Raw genomic sequence first — 19,087 nt, 5'->3', positions numbered from 1 at the left:
CCTGCCAGCACCCACGGAACCCCACCCCTAAACCTGCCAGCACCCACAGAACCCCACCCCTAAACCTGCCAGCACCCACGGACCCCTACCCCTAAACCTGCCATCCCCCACGGGACCCCACCCCTAAACCTGCCATCCCCCACGGAACCCCACCCCTAAACCTGCCAGCACCCACGGACCCCCACCCCTAAACCTGCCATCCCCCACGGGACCCCACCCCTAAACCTGCCAGCACACACGGACCCCACCCCTAAACCTGCCATCACCCACGGAACCCCACCCCTAAACCTGCCATCCCCCATGGAACCCCACCCCTAAACCTGCCAGCACCCACGGACCCCCACCCCTAAACCTGCCAGCACCCACGGACCCCCACCCCTGAACCTGCCAGCACCCACGGACCGCCACCCCTAAACCTGCCAGCACCCACGGAACCCCACCCCTAAACCTGCCAGCACCCACGGACCCCACCCCTAAACCTGCCGTCACCCACGGGACGCCACCCCTAAACCTGCCATCCCCCACGGACCCCACCCCTAAACCTGCCGTCACCCACGGGACCCCACCCCTAAACCTGCCATCCCCCACGGGACCCCACCCCTAAACCTGCCATCCCCCACGGACCCCACCCCTAAACCTGCCGTCATCCACGGGACCCCACCCCAAACCTGCCATGCCCCACGGGACCCCACCCCTAAACCTGCCATCCCCCACGGAACCCCACCCCTAAACTTGCCAGCACCCACGGAACCCCACCCCTAAACCTGCCATCCCCCACGGACCCCACCCCTAAACCTGCCGTCACCCACGGACCCCCACCCCTAAACCTGCCAGCACCCACGGAACCCCACCCCTAAACCTGCCAGCACCCACGGGACCCCACTCCTAAACCTGCCGTCACCCACGGACCCCCACCCCTAAACCTGCCAGCACCCACGGGACCCCACCCCTAAACCTGCCGTCACCCACGGACCCCCACCCCTAAACCTGCCAGCACCCATGGAACCCCACCCCTAAACCTGCCATCACCCACGGGACCCCACCCCTAAAATGGAACCCCACCCCTAAACCTGCCATCCCCCATGGAACCCCACCCCTAAACCTGCCATCCCCCATGGAACCCCACCCCTAAACCTGCCATCCCCCATGGAACCCCACCCCTAAACCTGCCAGCACCCATGTGACTGCATCCCGAGGACCCCACCCCTTAAACTGCCAGCCGTTATTGGACTGCACTCCGTAAACCCAGGTCCTTGGCGCTGTGAGGCAGCAGTGCTAACCACTCTGCCACCCTGAGGAAGAGGCACCAAGTGTGCCTGTGGGATCCTATCTTGGTGGTATTGTGTTGGTTCTGATTCTAGAATATCAGCAAGGGCACCTTCCATTTGTGTATTGCCTTTAATGCAATAAAATGGCTCCTTGGGTTCCAGAGATCATGAGTTCAAACCCTCCAGGGCAAGTTGTGAAATTGAATTGAATAGATCTTGTAATTTGTAGTCCAGCTCCAGGAAAATCTGCCATGAAAATTAATAAAGCATGCAGTATCTGAGACATTGTTAATGTGAAATGGAGATTATATTCAGCTTGTGTAAGGCAAGTGTTGGGCCTCAGCTGGATTGTTGTGTACACGTCTGGGTGTTGCATTTCAGGAAAGATGTGAAGGTGTTACAGTGCAGAAGAGGTTTACAAAAATGGTTCCAGATTTCCTTCCTGAAGCGTGATGACCAGAAATGGACACCATAAGGGGGGCACAGGGCCGGGTTCAATTCAGCAGGGTAGCATAGGTTAGCACAGTTGCTTCACCACTCCAGGGTCCCAGGTTCGATTCCTGGCTTGGGTCACTGTCTCTGCGAAGTCTGCCCATTCTCCCCGTGTCTGCGTGTTTTTCCTCCGGATGCTCCGGTTTCCTCCCACAGTCCAAAGGTGTGCAGGTCAGGTGGATTGGCCGTGTTAAGTTGCCCTTCGTGTCCAAAGGCAAGGTGGGGCTACACAATAGGGTGGGGGATTGGGCCTAGGTATGATGCTCTTTCGGAGGGTCGGTGCAGAGTCGATGGACCGAATGGCCTCCTTCTGCACTGTGGGATTCTGTGATTTAGTTCGGGCCTAACCAGACCTTTGTAAAGGTTCCAGCAAATGTGAAGATGAAGAGGAATTGCTGATTCTGGCTATTGCATGATTCCACAGGTGCTGCATGCTCTCTTGACTATGTGACCATTTAAAACAGATCAGTGGCCTATTTGACTGCAGAAGGTTTCACAGCTAGGTCTGGTTCACCCCCAGCTGACCTCTGTACTGGAGCCTGTTCCAGTTGGTAGTGTCTGTGAGTAAATGTTATAATTGAACCCTTTTTACTGACATAAGGAAGAGGAGCCAGACGAGGTGATTCAGCCTTTTGAGTCTGTTCCCTCATTGATAAAATCATGGCTGATCCAATGTTTTCTCAGTCCCATCTTCCTGCCAGCTCCTCATTGACTCCCTTGTCGATCAAAAACCTGCCGAACTCACCTTGAATATATTCAGTGACCCAGCCTTCACTACTATCAGGGGAAGCGAACTTAAAAGACGAACCTGAGAGATGAAATTCCACCTCATTGCGGTCTCAAACTGTGTGCCCCCCTTCCTAGATTCCCTCGTGAGAGGAAATAGCCTCTGTGTCCACCCTGTCAAGCCCCCCTCAGAATCTTGTACCTTTCAATAAGATCACCTTTCGTTCTACTAAATACCTGGAGGAAACCCACGCAGACACGTGCAGACTCTGCACAGACTGTAAGTAACCCAAGCCGGGAATCGAACCTGGGACCCTGGGGCTATGAAGCAACAGTGCAAACCACTGTGCTACCGTGCTGCCTCACAGTTGTAGCATCCTGACTGAGCATCACAGATACCGCTTGATGAGTTTTGAATGGAACAGCACAGCTTCCCATGGCAAAGGACTGCCATGTTTTGGGGGGGGGGGTGGAGCTTTAGGAAAGGTCTCTCCCATTCCCCTGACCACTGGGGCTCTCCTTTCAGCTATCCTGGCTGTCAACTCCGGAATTCTCCAACCTGGAATTGTATATCTTTGTACGTGGGCATCTTCGAGATGAACTTATATACGGGTCGAGGACAGTTAAGGGTCAGAAAAAATGAACCCGCAATATTACTTTTAGTTTAACTGAGAGTAGAACTGATGAGCATGAATTTGAACCAGCAGACAGCAGTTTTAGCACTTGTGTTAAGTTTTGTCTTAAATGATTTGAAATAAATGAAAAGGATTTTGCCTTCATTATTCTCTGTGGCTTTATGACGCATATGGTGAGCTGCCTTTTCTTGGAACAGCTGCAGACCATGTAGTGAATGTACACCCACAGTGTTATTAGAGGCTGGACCAGGATTCTGATCTTGTGACACTGATAGAATGATGATATATTTAGAGTCATAGAAGGGTTACAGCACAGAGGAGACCATTTGGCCCATCATGTATGTATCAGCTCTGTGCAAGAATAACTCACAGTCCGCTCTTGTGTTCCTTGCAAGTTTTCTCTCATGCTCTCTTTTTCCCCATTTATGTGGAGATGCTGGCGTTGGACTGGGGACCTGTTGGACTTTAACCTGGTGTTGTAAGACTTCTTACTGTGCCCACCCCATTTAATCGGTCTCTTGTACTTCCTCTGCTGAATTCAGAACTGTTCCCAATCTTCAGGCTTGCTACTTTTTCTCGTCACTTTCTATTTCTCCTCTTTGGATCAATGCTATCCTTAATTTATTTTGTCAGCCTTGGTTGGGCTGTTTTTCCTGCTGAACGCTGCAACAGTAGTAAAGAGGCTTGGGTTAGTGTAACTGATGCCAGGGAGTGTGATTGAATGTTGTACTCAATCCTTTGAAGATGCTATACGAGGTCCGTCTACCCTATCAAATCCTTCCATCCTCTTCAGCACCTCAGTTAGACCACCCTTAATATCCTTTACTCGAGGCAGTATAAGCCTACTTTCCACAACCCGCCCACGTGATTAAACCCTTTATGTCTCAGTATCATTCTGGGGAGCACATAAGGCTGACCTCACTCGAAAATTAATTTTGGCGTTTGTTACGAAAGTTTTTTTAATTGATTATTCTGAGATTTTGAATATTGTCTTTCCAGGTTGACTCGCATTAAATCACGGAGTCATTAATTCACCAAGCTTGCCATTTCCCTGTCGACACGTGGGATGTGTGTTTGCGTCATTTTGCAGGAAATCGGAAGTGAGGTTACTGTTGGTGCAAGACTTAGAGGCTAACGCATGAACTAGAGGTGAGCTGTGCAAAGTATTTGTGATTTTTCGGGGACCATGGTGAAAATTTATGAACCATCTCTGTGCTAAAGGAGCTGTACGATTCCATCCCTGCCTGTATTGGTTTAGCTGATGTCTGCTGGGGAATGGTGGGGATAAAGCAATGACATTGTAGGCTAATGGGGCATGGGGTGGGGTACACCTCAGCCAGGGTTCCTGCCCCAGAGTAAAAACTAAAAATCTCAAGCATGTATCTGTGTGGTGAAACTAGAGTTTCATTCACCTCCGAGCACAGTTAAGGTGTACATCCCCCCTGTGCACTGGGCAGTCAGACTGGGCTCCCATCCATCGTTGAATGAAATGTTAAATTGAGGCTCCCATCTTCCTGTTCAGGTGGATGTAATAGATGCAGTGGTACTTTTCAAAGAAGCACTGGGGAGTTCTCTTCGATCCCCGACCCAATATTTATCCGTCAACCAACATTGCTGCTGGAATGTCTCTGTTTCTGAGCTGCCACTTGCTCGGTCTGCAGTTCTGATGTTTGCAGGAACTGGTTGTGTTTTTTTGATTCTGCAATGGATGTCCCCTGACATTGAACTTCGCTCACCCCAGGCAAAGCAAGATCAATAAAGTTACAGCAGTGAGTGCGGAGATTACATCTGTCCCCATGGGAACCATGGTGATCCTGTACTGCCCGTGCCGTCACCAGAATTACATGTATTGATGCACTACATGTTTAGCTGGTTTAGCACAGTAGGCTAAACAGCTGGCTTGTGATGCAGAACAATGCCAGCAGCGCGGGTTCAATTCCCGTACCAGCCTCCCCGAACAGGCGCCGGAATGTGGCGACTAGGGGCTTTTCACAGTAATTTCATTGAAGCCTACTTGTGACAATAAGCAATTATTATATTATTATTATTATTATTATTATTATTATAGTCAAGTGTCTGGGCTAAAGTATATCTGTTCTTCAGTTAGTTTGCCTCAGTTCCCTATGATGCTTTTGAACCAAAGCCTCACATTGTTACCAGTGCTGCCAGCAAGGGACTGACAGAATGGGCCTCCAATCACCACTCTGTTTAAGAATGACTGAATAGGGAATGAGGAGACAATATTAGTTGGAGCCAATATAATGGCAAAGTCAAAAGGCACATAAATAACATTCAAACAGAGAATAATTAATCTGGATTGATCCAAAGGATTGGAAGAAATCCAACATATTAATAGAGGTGTACCTAAATGTGGAAGGATATTGGAAAAAGCGATATGTTGGCTAATCTGTGAGGCTGCTCAAAACATTGAAGAAGAAGAAGAAATTGCTTAGTGTCACAAGTAGGCTTCAAATGAAGTTACTGTGAAAAGCCCTTAGTTGCCACATTCTGGCACCTGTTCGGGGAGGCTGGTACGGAAATTGAACCGCGCTGCTGGCCTGCCTTGATCTGCTTACAAAGCCAGCGATTTAGCCCAGTGTGCTAAACCAGCCCCTGGTTTATAGATTGGGCGAGATCTTCCTGCTGTTCATGCTGATGGGATCTTCCAATCTAATGCGATGACGCACCCCCATGGGGTGGAATCAGTGGGTTATCCCACTAAAAGCGGCAAGACCAGAAGATGCCGCTGCTGGTCAATGGCAGGCCCGTTGCTCTATTAATGTTGGTGAACCACAAGCTTTCCCTTATATCGATCAAATGACCACACAACCAGTTAGTTAGTTCAAAAGATGGTTTATTTACATACACGAGAGTTATCTCAACATGCAAACACAATATCTACTACGAGTTAAACTACACCTATCAGCTACAATAACCTATACTTAACTTCAGGGTGACCGGCACTGTGCAAATGGATAAGGCCTTTATCTGGATTTCACTTGGCTGGTTCGAAGAAAGCGGCTCTGTCTCTGCTGGGCTCATCCGTCAGGTAGCGATCGTTGGTCTTGAACTTGGCTGGCTGTTCCTGCTACGATTGGGTTGGCACAGACCGGATCCAAAGAGACAGAACACATGGCTGTGCCCTCATTTATCCCTCTGGGACTCGGCGCTCATTGGGGCGGTCCTTAACCTTGGACCCAATAGTTTGACAGGGCTCTGATCACTGACTTCGATTTCAGCCCATAAAGGGGCAGGTGCCTGGGTGGCTGGGCGGGTCCTTAGCGGTCATTGACCTTGGCAATTGTTCTTTCTGAGTAAGGGGAGTGGGGCCGATCAGTCTGTGGCTGTACTGGTTGCTTGATTGGAATTCTATTGCCCTGGGAAAATAACAGCCATTAAAATGCAAATGAGCGGGGGTTTCGATCAGGTCTGGTTACCTGTGTTTCAGATACACATAGGCTCTGTATCTGCCTGAGTCCAGGGTTGGCCATAATTCCCATGGTCCTTTGCAGGTGGCCATCTTGGATGTCCACAGGCCACCTCCCGCTGCCGACAAACCCGCCATGCGGAGCCCAGCTCGCCCATTGAATCATTTTCACTGCCCCTAAATGAAGTGGCAAGGAGAGGTAGTGAAAGGGGAATTGGAAATTGAGTTTTTATGTGTGTACATGCCTCTTCTTTCCTAGGGTATGGAAGAAGCCCCTGTTGCATCTGATAATGGGAAATGAACCAGAGCAGATAAGAGAAGTAAGCAGAGGGAAATATATAGGCAATAGTGATCATAACCACAATATTGAAAATAATAATAATAAGTCTTAGAAGTCTGATGAAGGAGCTACACCCCGAAAGCTCATGATTCCAAATAAACCTGTTGGACTTGGTGTTGTCAAACTTCTTACTCTGCTCACCCCAGTCCAACGCTGGCATCTCCACATCATTGAAAAGAATGATTGAGAAAGACCTAAGTAAGTCAAAGACCAAAGTAATAGGTTCCCTAAGATATAGTTTTTTTTTTAAAAACCATGAATGTGGAACTGGGGAAAATAAACTGAAAAAAGTGTTTTCAAAAGGTAGAAAATTGCAGTAATATGTGTAAACGAGGTCAGTAGAGTTCAGGAAAATATATTCTGTTAGAAATCAGAAATAAGCTAGTTAATAACGGAATGTTGTTTCATTCGAACATCAGTTAAAGCTACCTGTTTCATGCTGCTACTATGTAGGAATAACGAGTCGACCCAAAATAATTTCTGCCTACCGCACAAAAGCAAAATAGAAAATATAAGCAGGAGGAGGCCATTCAGCCCTTCGAGCCTGTCCCACCATTCATTATGATCATCATGGCTGATCCTCCACCTCAACACCATATGGCCCTGCTCTCGCCAGACCCCTTCATGACTTTAGAGCCTAGAAATATATCTATTTCCTTAAATATATTCAGTGACTTGGCCTCCACAGCCTTGTGAGATTGGAAGTTCTATCGTTTCACCACTCTGAGTGAAGAGGTTTCTCTCTCTCGCTCTCTCTCTCTCTCTCTCTCTCTCTCTCACTCTCTCTCCCCCCCCCCCCACAAGCCAGAGGAAACAGTACATCCAGCTCTGTCAGAATTTTAGATGTCCTTCCATCCTTCTAAACCCCAGTGAATAAAGGCGCAGTCGACCCAATCTCTCCTCGTATGGCAACACTGCCATCCCAATCTCTCCTCGTATGGCAACACTGCCATCCCAGGAATCAGTCTGGTGAACCTTCACTGCACTTCCTTTGTGGTAAGTAAGTAAAGTAAGTATATTGTTTCTTCGATATGGAGACCAAAAATGCACACACTATTCCAGCTGTGGTCTCACCAAAACTCTGTACACTGGAGTAAGACATCCTTGCTCCTGTACTCAAGTCCTCATGCAATTAAGGTCAGCATATAATTTGCCTTCCTAACTGCTTGCTGTAACTGAATGGTTTATTTCAGTGACGGGTGTACATCAACATTTCCCAATCTATCACCATTTAAATCACACTCTGCCATTCTGATTTCCCATCTGAAGTGGATAACTTCACATATATCCGCATTAAACTACATTTGCCATGCATTTGCCCACTCACTCAACTTGTCTAAATCACCTTGAAGCCTCTTAATCTCTTCATCACTCTCATTGCCACTCACTATGAATCATGTGACAAACTTGCCAATGCGATGTCAGGTATGTATGCCCCACGGACTGGTGGATCAAACAGCTCGTATGTTTGACCATGATTCAGCACGTATGTTTGACCGTGATTAAGCACGTATGTTTGACCATGGTTCAGCCCGTATGTTTGACCATGATTCAGCACGTATGTTTGACCATGATTCAGCATGTATGTTTGACTGTGATTCAGCACATATGTTTGACTGTGATTCAGCACGTATGTTTGACCGTGATTCAGCCCGTATGTTTGACTGTGATTCAGCACGTATGTTTGACTGTGATTCAGCCCGTATGTTTGACCGTGGTTCAAGTATGGAAGTGTGGTGGAGAGGGGTTCAATCGAGGAATTCAAGAGGCCATTAGATTACTTGAATTTGTGCAGGGGGGCGGGGAAAAGGTAGAGGAACGGTACTAAGTCATGATGCTCGTTTGGAGGAGCAGAGCTGACATGAGGGATTGAATTGCCTCCTTTTGTGATGTAACAATTCTTTGATTTGCAAACTCAGAACATAGTGACGAACATTGGAAGTAACTTTGCGTTTGGAGAACACTTGCTGAACAATCCTCTTAAATTGTGCTAGGAATTAAAATGACAACCTATTTATGATTATCGGTCAGGCTCACAGTGTGGCTCACTTACTTGTGCTAGAAGGCACACGTGTTCACACACAGGGCCCTGTCCTTTCCAAACAGAGAGAATAGGTCCACGCACTCTGCCCTTTTCAGCTAAACCAGATCTTGGTGGACAGCTATCCCCGGTTCATTCATGGTGATGCTGTTACCAATCTGTATCGACCTGTCTGGTTTGAATTGAAAAAGCTTGGCAGTTGATTGTCCCCTGGTGTATTCTCCATGGCAACACTGATGCACTGTCAATTGTACTAAAGACTCGGATTGGTACAACAGAGGCTTTATTACAGTTGGATGTGTGGCCTCTGACTGCAGCTGGTAGAATGGCTGATCAGGAGAAGTCATGCATATTTATACAGCTCCTTGTGGGCGGAGCTAGCCGGCAGGGGCTACCGACGAACCTGTAATATAGGTACTACTGTACATCCCCTAATACAGGTACACACAGTTACACAGTGGATCACCACAAACACCCCTACCAATCAGTCCACTTGCCAACCAATCAGCACCTTCTTAATCAGTATAAATTGTTACCGTTGAGATTTGGTAGTCTTGCGAATCTGCCCCATGAGTGCAAGGTGAAAAGCTTCAACAGCACATTTTTTTTTCATGGATGAATAAAGTGTTGAGGACAACATTGAAACTAAAGAAAGAGACATCACAGTTGCTGGGCAATGAAGGAGAGAATGGCAAAAAGGACTGAGAAGCGACGAGAAAAGAAATCAGAATTAGGAAAGTAAAGTGTAGCTGCAGAATTAATTGATGAAAGGATGTAAGGAAAGTAATATATTCTAGAACAAGGAAAATGAGGATAGGAATCGGACCTATAAGGTAAACATAAACTCATATGTTACAATGGCAGGGTGGGCGGAGTAAGGTATTAGAACACAAAAAGATTTGTTTCTTGGGGGCCGGGTTGCAGGATTGAAGGAGCTGGGAGCGAAGTATGGGCTGGAGCAGGGGGAAATATTTAGATACGTGCAGGTTTGAGACTTTGCCAGAAAGGAGATACAGAGCTTCCCAGTAGAGCCGGCTACCACATAGCTGGAGGAGGTGCTGACGACAGGGGGACTTGAGAAGGGGGTGGTATCGGCGGTTTACGGGGCTATTTTTGAGGAAGAAAAGGCGCCGCTAGAAGGGATCAAAGCAAAGTGGGAGGAAGAGTTGGGAGAGGTATGGAGGAGGGGTTCTGGTATGAGGTGCTCTGGAGGGTGAACGCCTCCATCTTGTGTGCGAGGTTGGGGCTGATACAGCTGAAGGTGGTGTATAGAGCACACATTACAAGGGCGAGGACGAGCTGGCTCTTTGAGGGGGCAGAAGATGTGTGTGAACGTGGCGGGGGGGGGTGGGGGGCGCAAACCACGTTCATATGTTTTGGTCTGTCCAAAGCTAGAGGATTACTGGAAGGAGGTTTTTAGGGTAATCTCTAAAGTGGTGCACATGAAACTGGACCCAGGCCCTCGGAGGCCATATTCGGGGTGTGGGACCAGCCAGGGTTGGAAACGGGTGCGGAGACAGATGTTGTAGCCTTCGCCTCATTGATCGCCCGAAGGCGGATCCTGTTAGGGTGGAGATCAACCTCTCCACCTTGTACCTTGGCATGGCGGGGGGACCTGCTGGAATTCTCAATGCTTGAAAAGGTCAAATTTGAATTGAGAAGTATGGACGGGTTCCACAATTCATGGGTGTTATTCAGTATGCACTTTTGAGAGTTGGATTACATCGAACATTAGGGGAGGGGGCTGGGGGGAGAGGGATTGTATGTGTTAATGGTGACTATGGGTGATTCCTGATTCCTTTTTGTAGCTCAATCCATCACGCAAACCAGTCTCCCATCCATTGACTCTGTCTATAATTCCCGCTGCCTCAGAAAGGCAGCCAGCATAATTAAGGACCCCACGCACCCCGGCCATACTCTCTTCCATCTTCTTCGTCAGGAAAAAGATTCCAAAGTTTGAGGTCACGTACCAACCGACTCAGTCTTTCCTTCCTTCCCTATGTACAGTATGCGTGGTTTGTACAGCATGCAAGAAACAATACTTTTCACTGTATACTAATACATGTGACAATAATAGATCAAATCAAATCCAAAATATTTTTGCATTTGGGCAGCATGGTAGCACAGTGGTTAGCACTGTTTCTTCACAGCTCCAGGGTCCCCGGTTCGATTCCCGGCTTGGGTCACTGTCTGTGCGGAGTCTGCACGTTCTCCCCATGTCTGCGTGGGATTCCTCCGGGTGCTCCGGTTTCCTCCCACAATCCAAAGATGTGCAGGTTAGGTGGATTGGCTATGCTAAATTGCCCTTAGTGATCAAAAAAGGTTAACGGGGTTATGGGGATAGGGTGGAGGTGCAGGGATAGATAGGGTGGAGATATGGGCATAGGTAGGGTGCTCTTTCCAAGGGCCAGTGCAGACTCGAATGGCCTCCTTCTGCACTGTAAATCTGATGATTCTATGATTTGTTTGTGTGAACATGCGGGCTAATGTTTGGGGTTTGGTGGGAGGATGGGATCGTTGTTATTGATATGGGGATTGGCATTGAATTCGTTACTAATTATTGTTTATTGTTGGGTGTAAATTTGGGAGAAAATGTGAAAAAGGAGAATAAAAATATTTAAAAGAAAATAATGGCAGAAATATTGAACAATTTGAGTTTGCCTCCTTATTTACCAGGGTGTTAACAAATTGGACGTGACATTAGAAAAAGAGATAAAAAAGATGAGAGGCATTTAAAATAAGAAGCGGGAAGATAATCGATAATCAAACTTGAAATAATACCTATGATCCAGGTAGATTGCACCTGTGCATACTCACAGAAGCTCAGAAAGAGGTTGCAGAGACACGATGATATATTACAATTTATTAAAAAGGGATTGGTACCCTTTGGGATTGGTAGAGAACTGGACAACATCAAAGATAATTTGTATGTTAAAGGCAGTGCAGTAGTTAAACTTGCGTTGTTGAACTTTTAACCCCTTGGTAACCCATGTCTTTACTTCACATGTCGTAAGCGCTCATTAAAAATGCACGTATGCAAACAGGGCCCCAGATTTGCTGACATTCAACTCTCAGAAAAAAACTCAATGAAACTAGCGCTCGGTTTCACTTTCCTAACATACAATCACAAAGTTTCAGTGAAACTCGAAGCTTTACATTGTCCCCGTGGGAAGTGATTATCCATTGGGATCGTTGCTGGGGCCACTATTAATCATCATTTATATAAATGTTTGGGAGCCAGGAATCAGAAATACAATTTCTAAATCTGGGGGAAGAATAACAAATTGGGAGGTGTAGTTAACAGAGAGAGAGGCTGTGATCAGATACAGAACAACATTAATAAACTTGCATAATAGCTATGTAATTGACAAATTAATTTCAATCTGGATTAGTGTGAGGTGGTGATGTTTCTGGGGAAGCAGGAAGCAAGATTATAAATGTGGTTGAGAAACAAAAGGATCTAAGAGTGAAGGTGTACAAATCGCCAAAAGTAGTGACATTGGTTAATAAGAGCAGACCAAGCACAAAGGTTCATTTCTAGAGGGAAAGAATTGAGAAGTGGGGAAGTTAAACTTGTATTGAACCTGGAGTGTCTATGCACAGCTTTGGTTTATATTATAAAGAGGAAACCGAGGCACTGTGTGAAGGTGCAAAAATAAATAACAAGACTGTAATCATAACTGAGGTTATGGAGCAGCGCGGTGGTGCAGTGGGTTAGCCCTGATGCCTCACAGCGCTGAGGTCTCAGGTTCGATCCCGACTCTGGGTCACTGTCCGTGTGGAGTTTGCACATTCGCCCCGTGTCTGCGTGGGTTTCGCCCCCACAACCCAGGGTAGGTGGATTGGCCACGCTAAATTGGCCCTTAATCGGAAAAAATGAATTGGGTACTCTAAATTTATAAAAAAAAGAAAAATAACTGAGGTTATAAATATCAGGAAAGATTGAACAGGCCTGGGCTCATTTCCCTAGAAAAGTGAAGACTTGAGGGTTATCTGATAAACCTTCCGAATGAGGAGAGGGTTTCAGAGGGTAGAAGGAAGATGTTTCCACTTGCGGAGCAGAATTTAACGGCCCCAATTGTGCAGGGGCAGGGCGATAAAATTTGCCGAGCCAGTCAAAAGTTAATTGACTTTCGCAAGACCAGAAAATCCTGCCAGCGGGAGGGGCCATCTGCCAGTGGGAGAGACCAAAAAAAGGCCCTGTGTTCATTCACACGGGTAACGGTTGAGGCAGATATCATTTGAAGGGAAGCTGGGTAAGTTCAGGAGAGAGGAAGGAGCAGAAGCATACGCTAACAAGGTTACTTGAAGTAAGATGGGAGAAGGCTTATGAGGACCATAAATGTCATCATAGACGTTTGTGCTGAATGCCCATAGACATTTTGGACAGAATGGGCTGTTTCCGTGTACAGGATCTCAGTTCCTAATTGCCTTTGACAGGTTGGTGGTGAGTCACCGCCACCTTAAACTGCTTGTGGTGAAGTTGCTCCTAATGTGTTGTTAGGTTGTGGGTTTCAGGGGTTTGATGCAGTAGTGTTGAGGAACGGTGATGATATCGGATAGCGAATGATGTGGCGATGGTGGAAGTCCCATGAAATTGCTTCCTTTCTGTTTGGTGACAGTCAGGGGAGCTTTTGAAATAAAATCAGAAAATACTGGACAATCTCAGCTGGACCTTTTTTTTTAATTTGGAGTACCCAATTCATTTTTTGGAATTAAGGGGCAATTTAGCTTGGCCAGTCCTCCTAGCCTGCACATCTTTGGGTTGTGGGGGTGAAACCCACGCAGACATGAGGAGAATGTGCAAACTCCACACAGACAGTGACCCAGAGCCGGGATCGAACCCAGGACCTCAGTGCCATGATGCAGCAGTGCTAACCACTGCGCCACCGTGCTGCCCCATCTCGGCAGGACTGACCGCATTCGCGGATAGAGACGGGAGCTAACATTTCCGAGTCTGGATGACTCTTTATCACAGCTGGAGAGAACTGGAAATTCTGATGGGGAGGGGGGGGGGGGAAGAGGGGAGGGGGGGGGGGGGGGAGAGGGGGGGGAGGGGGGAGAGGAGGGGGGGAGCAATGGGGCTGGATGGAGGGCTACAGTGATAGGTGAAGATTGACAAAGATGTTGTGGATAGAAGACAAAAGGAATGTAAATGGGGGTAATTAAGGCTATGAAGGGGCTGACAGTGGTGCATTGAGAGATCAGAATGTGTGAATGGCAGAACAAAGGTAAGCAGTGTGTCAAAGGGCAACTAGGAACAAGGAATAGGTGGTTCTAGTGGGGTGGGGGGGGGGGGGGACAATGGTGAGGAGAAAACAGATCGATGGAAGAAATTAAAATGAATTGCTAGAAATAAAACCAATCATGGTTTCCCACCCACCGTGGCTGACAGGGCTCTCAACCGTGTCCGACCCATTTCCTGCTCCTCTGCCCTCACCCCTCCCCTCCGTCCCAGAGCCAGGATAGGACCCCCCCTCCCCTCTGTCCCAGAGCCAGGATAGGACCCCCCATATCCTCCGTCCCAGAGCCAGGATAGGACCCTCCCTCCCCTCCGTCCCAGAGCCAGGATAGGACCCCCCCTCCCCTCCCTCCCAGAGCCAGGATAGGACCCCCCATATCCTCCGTCCCAGAGCCAGGATAGGACCCCCCATATCCTCCGTTCCAGAGCCAGGATAGGAGCCCCCATATCCTCCGTTCCAGAGCCAGGATAGGACCCCCCATATCCTCCGTCCCAGAGCCAGGATAGGAGCCCCCATATCCTCCGTCCCAGAGCCAGGATAGGACCCCCCATATCCTCCGTTCCAGAGCCAGGATAGGACCCCCCATATCCTCCGTTCCAGAGCCAGGATAGGACCCCCCATATCCTCCGTCCCAGAGCCAGGATAGGAGCCCCCATATCCTCCCTCCCAGAGCCAGGATAGGACCCCCCCTCCCCTCCCTCCCAGAGCCAGGATAGGACCCCTCCTCCCCTCCCTCCCAGAGCCAGGATAGGACCCCCCCTCCCCTCCCTCCCAGAGCCAGAATAGGACCCCCCATATCCTCCGTTTTCCTCCCAGCTGCCTCCGCATTCAAAAGCTCATCCCCCATCATCGCCAACTCCAGCATAATGCCACCACCAAACACATCTTCCCCTCACTCCTCTTGTCAGCATTTCACAGGAACTGTTCCATCCGGATACCCTGGTCCACTCCTCCATCACCCCCAACACCTCACCCTCTTCCCATGGCACCCGCCCATGCCATCACAGACGGTGTAATACCTGCCCCTTTAGCTCCTCCCTACTCACCATCCCAGGCCCGAAACACTCTTTTCAATTGAGGCAGCGCTTCACGTACACTTCCTTCAATCTGGTCTATTACACTCGCTGCTCCCAATGCCGTCCACTCCACATTGGAGTGACTAAACGCAGACTGGGTGACCGCTTTGCAGAACACATCCGGTCAGTCCGCAAGCAGGACCCAGACCTTCCTGTCGCGGCCATTTCAACTCCCCGTCCTGCTCTCACCTCCACGAGTCCGTTCTTGGCCTGCTGCAATGTTCCAGTGAAGTCCAGCGCAAACTGGAGGAACAGAACCTCATCTTCCGATTAGGTAAGTTACAGCCTTCTGAACTTAACATTGAGTTCACCAACTTCAGACTGTGACTCTCTCCTTCACCTTCACCCCAATTTTATTTCTACCAATTTATTTTAATTTCTTCCATTGATCGGCTTTGCCCTCGCCATTGTCCCCAGTCCCCCTGCTGTGGAGCTGTGAAGCAACAGTGCTAACCACTGCTACAGTGCCGTATGATGCAAACATTACCTGGTATAATAGAGTAATGGAGAGGGCAGCACGGTGGCGTAGTGGTTAGCACTGCTGTCTCACGGCGCCGAGGTCCCAGGTTCAATCCCGGCTCTGTCCGTCTGGAGTTTGCACATTCTCCCCGTGTCTGCGTGGGTTTCGCCCCCACAACCCAAAGATGTGCAGGCTAGGTGGATTGGCCACGGTAAACCAGGGGCTGGTTTAGCTCACTGCGCTAAATCGCTGGCTTTTAAAGCAGACCAAGCAGGCCAGCAGTACGGTTCGATTCCCGTATCAGCCTCCCCGGACAGGTGCCGGAATGTGGCGACTAGGGGCTTTTCACAGTAACTTCATTGAAGCCTATTCGTGACAATAAGTGATTTTCATTTTCATTTCACTCCTTAATTGGAAAAAAATAGAACATAGAGCATAGAACACTACAGCGCAGTACGGGCCCTTCGGCCCTCGATGTTGCGCCGACCTGTGAAACCATCTGAAGCCTATCTGACCTACACTATAGAACAAAAGTAATGGAAAACTCACCAGTGTGTGTTTAAATGTAGACAGAAGCTGTACATCTCAGTGATTTGCAGAGACAATGATTGGAGAGAGAGAGAGAGGATGAGTTTATTTTAAACAATTTCTGTCATGAGTTCAGGAACCGATGAATGTGTTGTAATTGGAGCTGAACATTAAAGGAATATTTCCTGCCATTACTGGAAATGAGGAAGCAACTTAACGTGCAGAGGGTTGGGCAAAGGGCGTGTTCAGCCCCCGGCTTCACAAATAAACCTGAGTGAGGTACGTTATTTACTCCTCCCTGGCGGGGTGTCCTGAAACATTGAGTGTATCGAGGCGTATACAGAGGCTCCCTAATTCTACTGTCCTGTCAAAGAGTTTCTCCGGTGCAATTCTTTGCTTGGAAGGAGCCGTCCGCTGAAAGCCGAGCTGAACACTTGGGTGTGATATGGAATGTCAGGAGCTGACTGAGAGGTTTGTGAAGAGAGTGTGAGCTTTAGTTCTCGGGAATGTTGCAATTGTTTTTGAAACCCTGGTATTGATGTAGTTACAGTAATGTACAAATATTACAGAAAAACTCTCCTCTTTCTTGTTGTTCTCACTAATTTATCTCATTCCTTCTTATCTCGTGTTCACTGAATCACTGCTCATTTCGCTTGGGAATAGTTTAGCATGGGTTGGAATAAAGGGCATGTTCAGTCTTGAACTTCTCAAAGACCGAGGCACCGTACTCCAGCCTGACTGTCATGATGTTCTAAAACTGAAAATCCTCCTATTTCGGATGTTCTTTCTCATGTCCTCCTTGTTCACGTAGTCACTCCTCCCACTCTTTTCCATCTCACTTTCAAAGGCTCTTGTCTCACTTCTCTACCATGCGCGCTCCCCTCACTCCGCTGCCCTGGATTTGGGTGTCAGGCATGACTCAGTTGGAAACGTTCTCGCGTCTGAGTCACAAGATCCTATCTCTGAGGGACCATCCGGCCCCACAACCCCCCGAGATACCTGCCGCCCTCCATTTCGGGCCCTTTATGCTCCACTATTGGTGGCCGTGCCTTCAGTGACCAGAGCTCTAGAATTCCCTCCCTAAATCCCTCTGCCCCTTTACTTTGTTTACCTCCTCAAAGCCGCTCCTCAAAACTGACCTCTCTGACCAAATTAGCCATTTGTCCTGATACCTCGTCATGTGGCCAGTGTCATACTTGGTTGTCGAACGCTCTGGTGAAGTACTGTGGGACATTTTCCTACATTTAAAGGCCACTGTGTTGACCTGGTTCCCTGGTGCTGTGTGGCAGCAGTGCTAACCACTGTGCTGCTGTGTTGACCTGGTTCCCTGGCGCTGATGACCTGGTTCCCTGGCGCTGATGACCTGGTTCCCTGACGCTGTGCCACCGTGTTGACCCGGGTCCCTGCTGCAGTGAGGCAGTAGTGCTAATCACTGTGCCGCCGTGTTGGCTGGGGTCCCTGGCGCTGTGGGGCAGCAGTGCTAATCACTGTGCCACCGTGTTGACCCGGGTCCCTGGCGCTGTGGGGCAGCAGTGCTAATCACTGTGCCACCGTGTTGACCCGGGTCCCTGGCGCTGTGAGGCAGCAGTGCTAATCACTGTGCCACCGTGTTGGCTGGGGTTCCTGGCACTGAGGCAGCAGTGCTAATCACTGTGCCACCGTGTTGGCTGGGGTCCCTGGCGCTGTGGGGCAGCAGTGCTAATCACTGTGCCACCGTGTTGGCTGGGGTCCCTGGCGCTGTGGGGCAGCAGTGCTAATCACTGTGCCACCGTGTTGACCCGGGCCCTTGGCACTGTGGGGCAGCAATGCTAATCACTGTGCCGCCGTGTTGACCCGGGTCCCTGGCGCTGTGAGGCAGCAGTGCTAATCACTGTGCCACTGTGTTGACCCGGGTCCCTGGCGCTGTGAGGCAGCAGTGCTAATCACTGTGCCACCGTGTTGGCTGGGGTTCCTGGCACTGAGGCAGCAGTGCTAATCACTGTGCCACCGTGTTGGCTGGGGTCCCTGGCGCTGTGGGGCAGCAATGCTAATCACTGTGACACAGTGTTGACCCGGGCCCTTGGCACTGTGAGGCAGCAGTGCTAATCACTGTGCCGCCGTGTTGGCTGGGGTCCCTGGCGCTGTGGGGCAGCAGTGCTAATCACTGTGCCACTGTGTTGACCCGGGTCCCTGGCGCTGTGGGGCAGCAGTGCTAATCACTGTGCCACCGTGTTGGCTGGGGTCCCTGGCACTGTGGGGCAGCAGTGCTAATCACTGTGCCACCGTGTTGGCTGGGGTCCCTGGCACTGTGAGGCAGCAGTGCTAATCACTGTGACACAGTGTTGACCCGGGTCCCTGGCACTGTGGGGCAGCAGTGCTAATCACTGTGCCACCGTGTTGGCTGGGGTCCCTGGCACTGTGGGGCAGCAGTGCTAATCACTGTGCCACCGTGTTGGCTGGGGTCCCTGGCACTGTGAGGCAGCAGTGCTAATCACTGTGACACAGTGTTGACCCGGGTCCCTGGCACTGTGAGGCAGCAGTGCTAATCACTGTGCCACCGTGCCATATTGGTGTTTAAGCCCCAGGACCCAGGATGCCGATTTTGGTAAGATGTTCTGAGGCTCCATCTGTCCTTTTTCGTACAGGAGCCCATGGCTGCTATTTGGACAAAGGACACGGGAGTTCTCTCTGGTATCTATATCAACATTTATCCGTCATGAACAACACAATAAAACAGTTAATCTGCTCAATATCACATTACTATGTGTGGGATCTTGCTGTGTGGAAATAGGCTGCTCCATTTCCTGCATTACAACAGTGACTGCATTTCAAGAGCCTGTAATTGGCCGGGAAGCACGTTGAGACACCTTGA

General features: G+C 49.2%; 1 protein-coding gene and 1 long non-coding RNA gene across 2 annotated transcripts in view; both read left to right on the top strand.

Annotated features, from left to right (window-relative positions):
- atg9b (autophagy related 9B) overlaps positions 1–19,087 on the top strand; it is a 419,304-nt gene that overhangs the window by 210,908 nt on the left and 189,309 nt on the right. The window lies entirely within an intron of this gene.
- Positions 1–19,087, top strand: part of LOC119972182 — a 158,544-nt gene that overhangs the window by 20,313 nt on the left and 119,144 nt on the right. The window contains exon 2 of the long non-coding RNA XR_005462012.1: positions 4,121–4,270. This is a non-coding gene — a long non-coding RNA (uncharacterized LOC119972182). The remainder of the gene's footprint in view (positions 1–4,120; positions 4,271–19,087) is intronic.

Source organism: Scyliorhinus canicula, chromosome 10 (assembly GCF_902713615.1).
Source record: "Scyliorhinus canicula chromosome 10, sScyCan1.1, whole genome shotgun sequence".
Lineage (NCBI taxonomy): Eukaryota > Metazoa > Chordata > Chondrichthyes > Carcharhiniformes > Scyliorhinidae > Scyliorhinus > Scyliorhinus canicula.
Note: the sequence above shows the minus strand (reverse complement) of the source record. Positions and strands in the feature narration are given on the sequence as shown.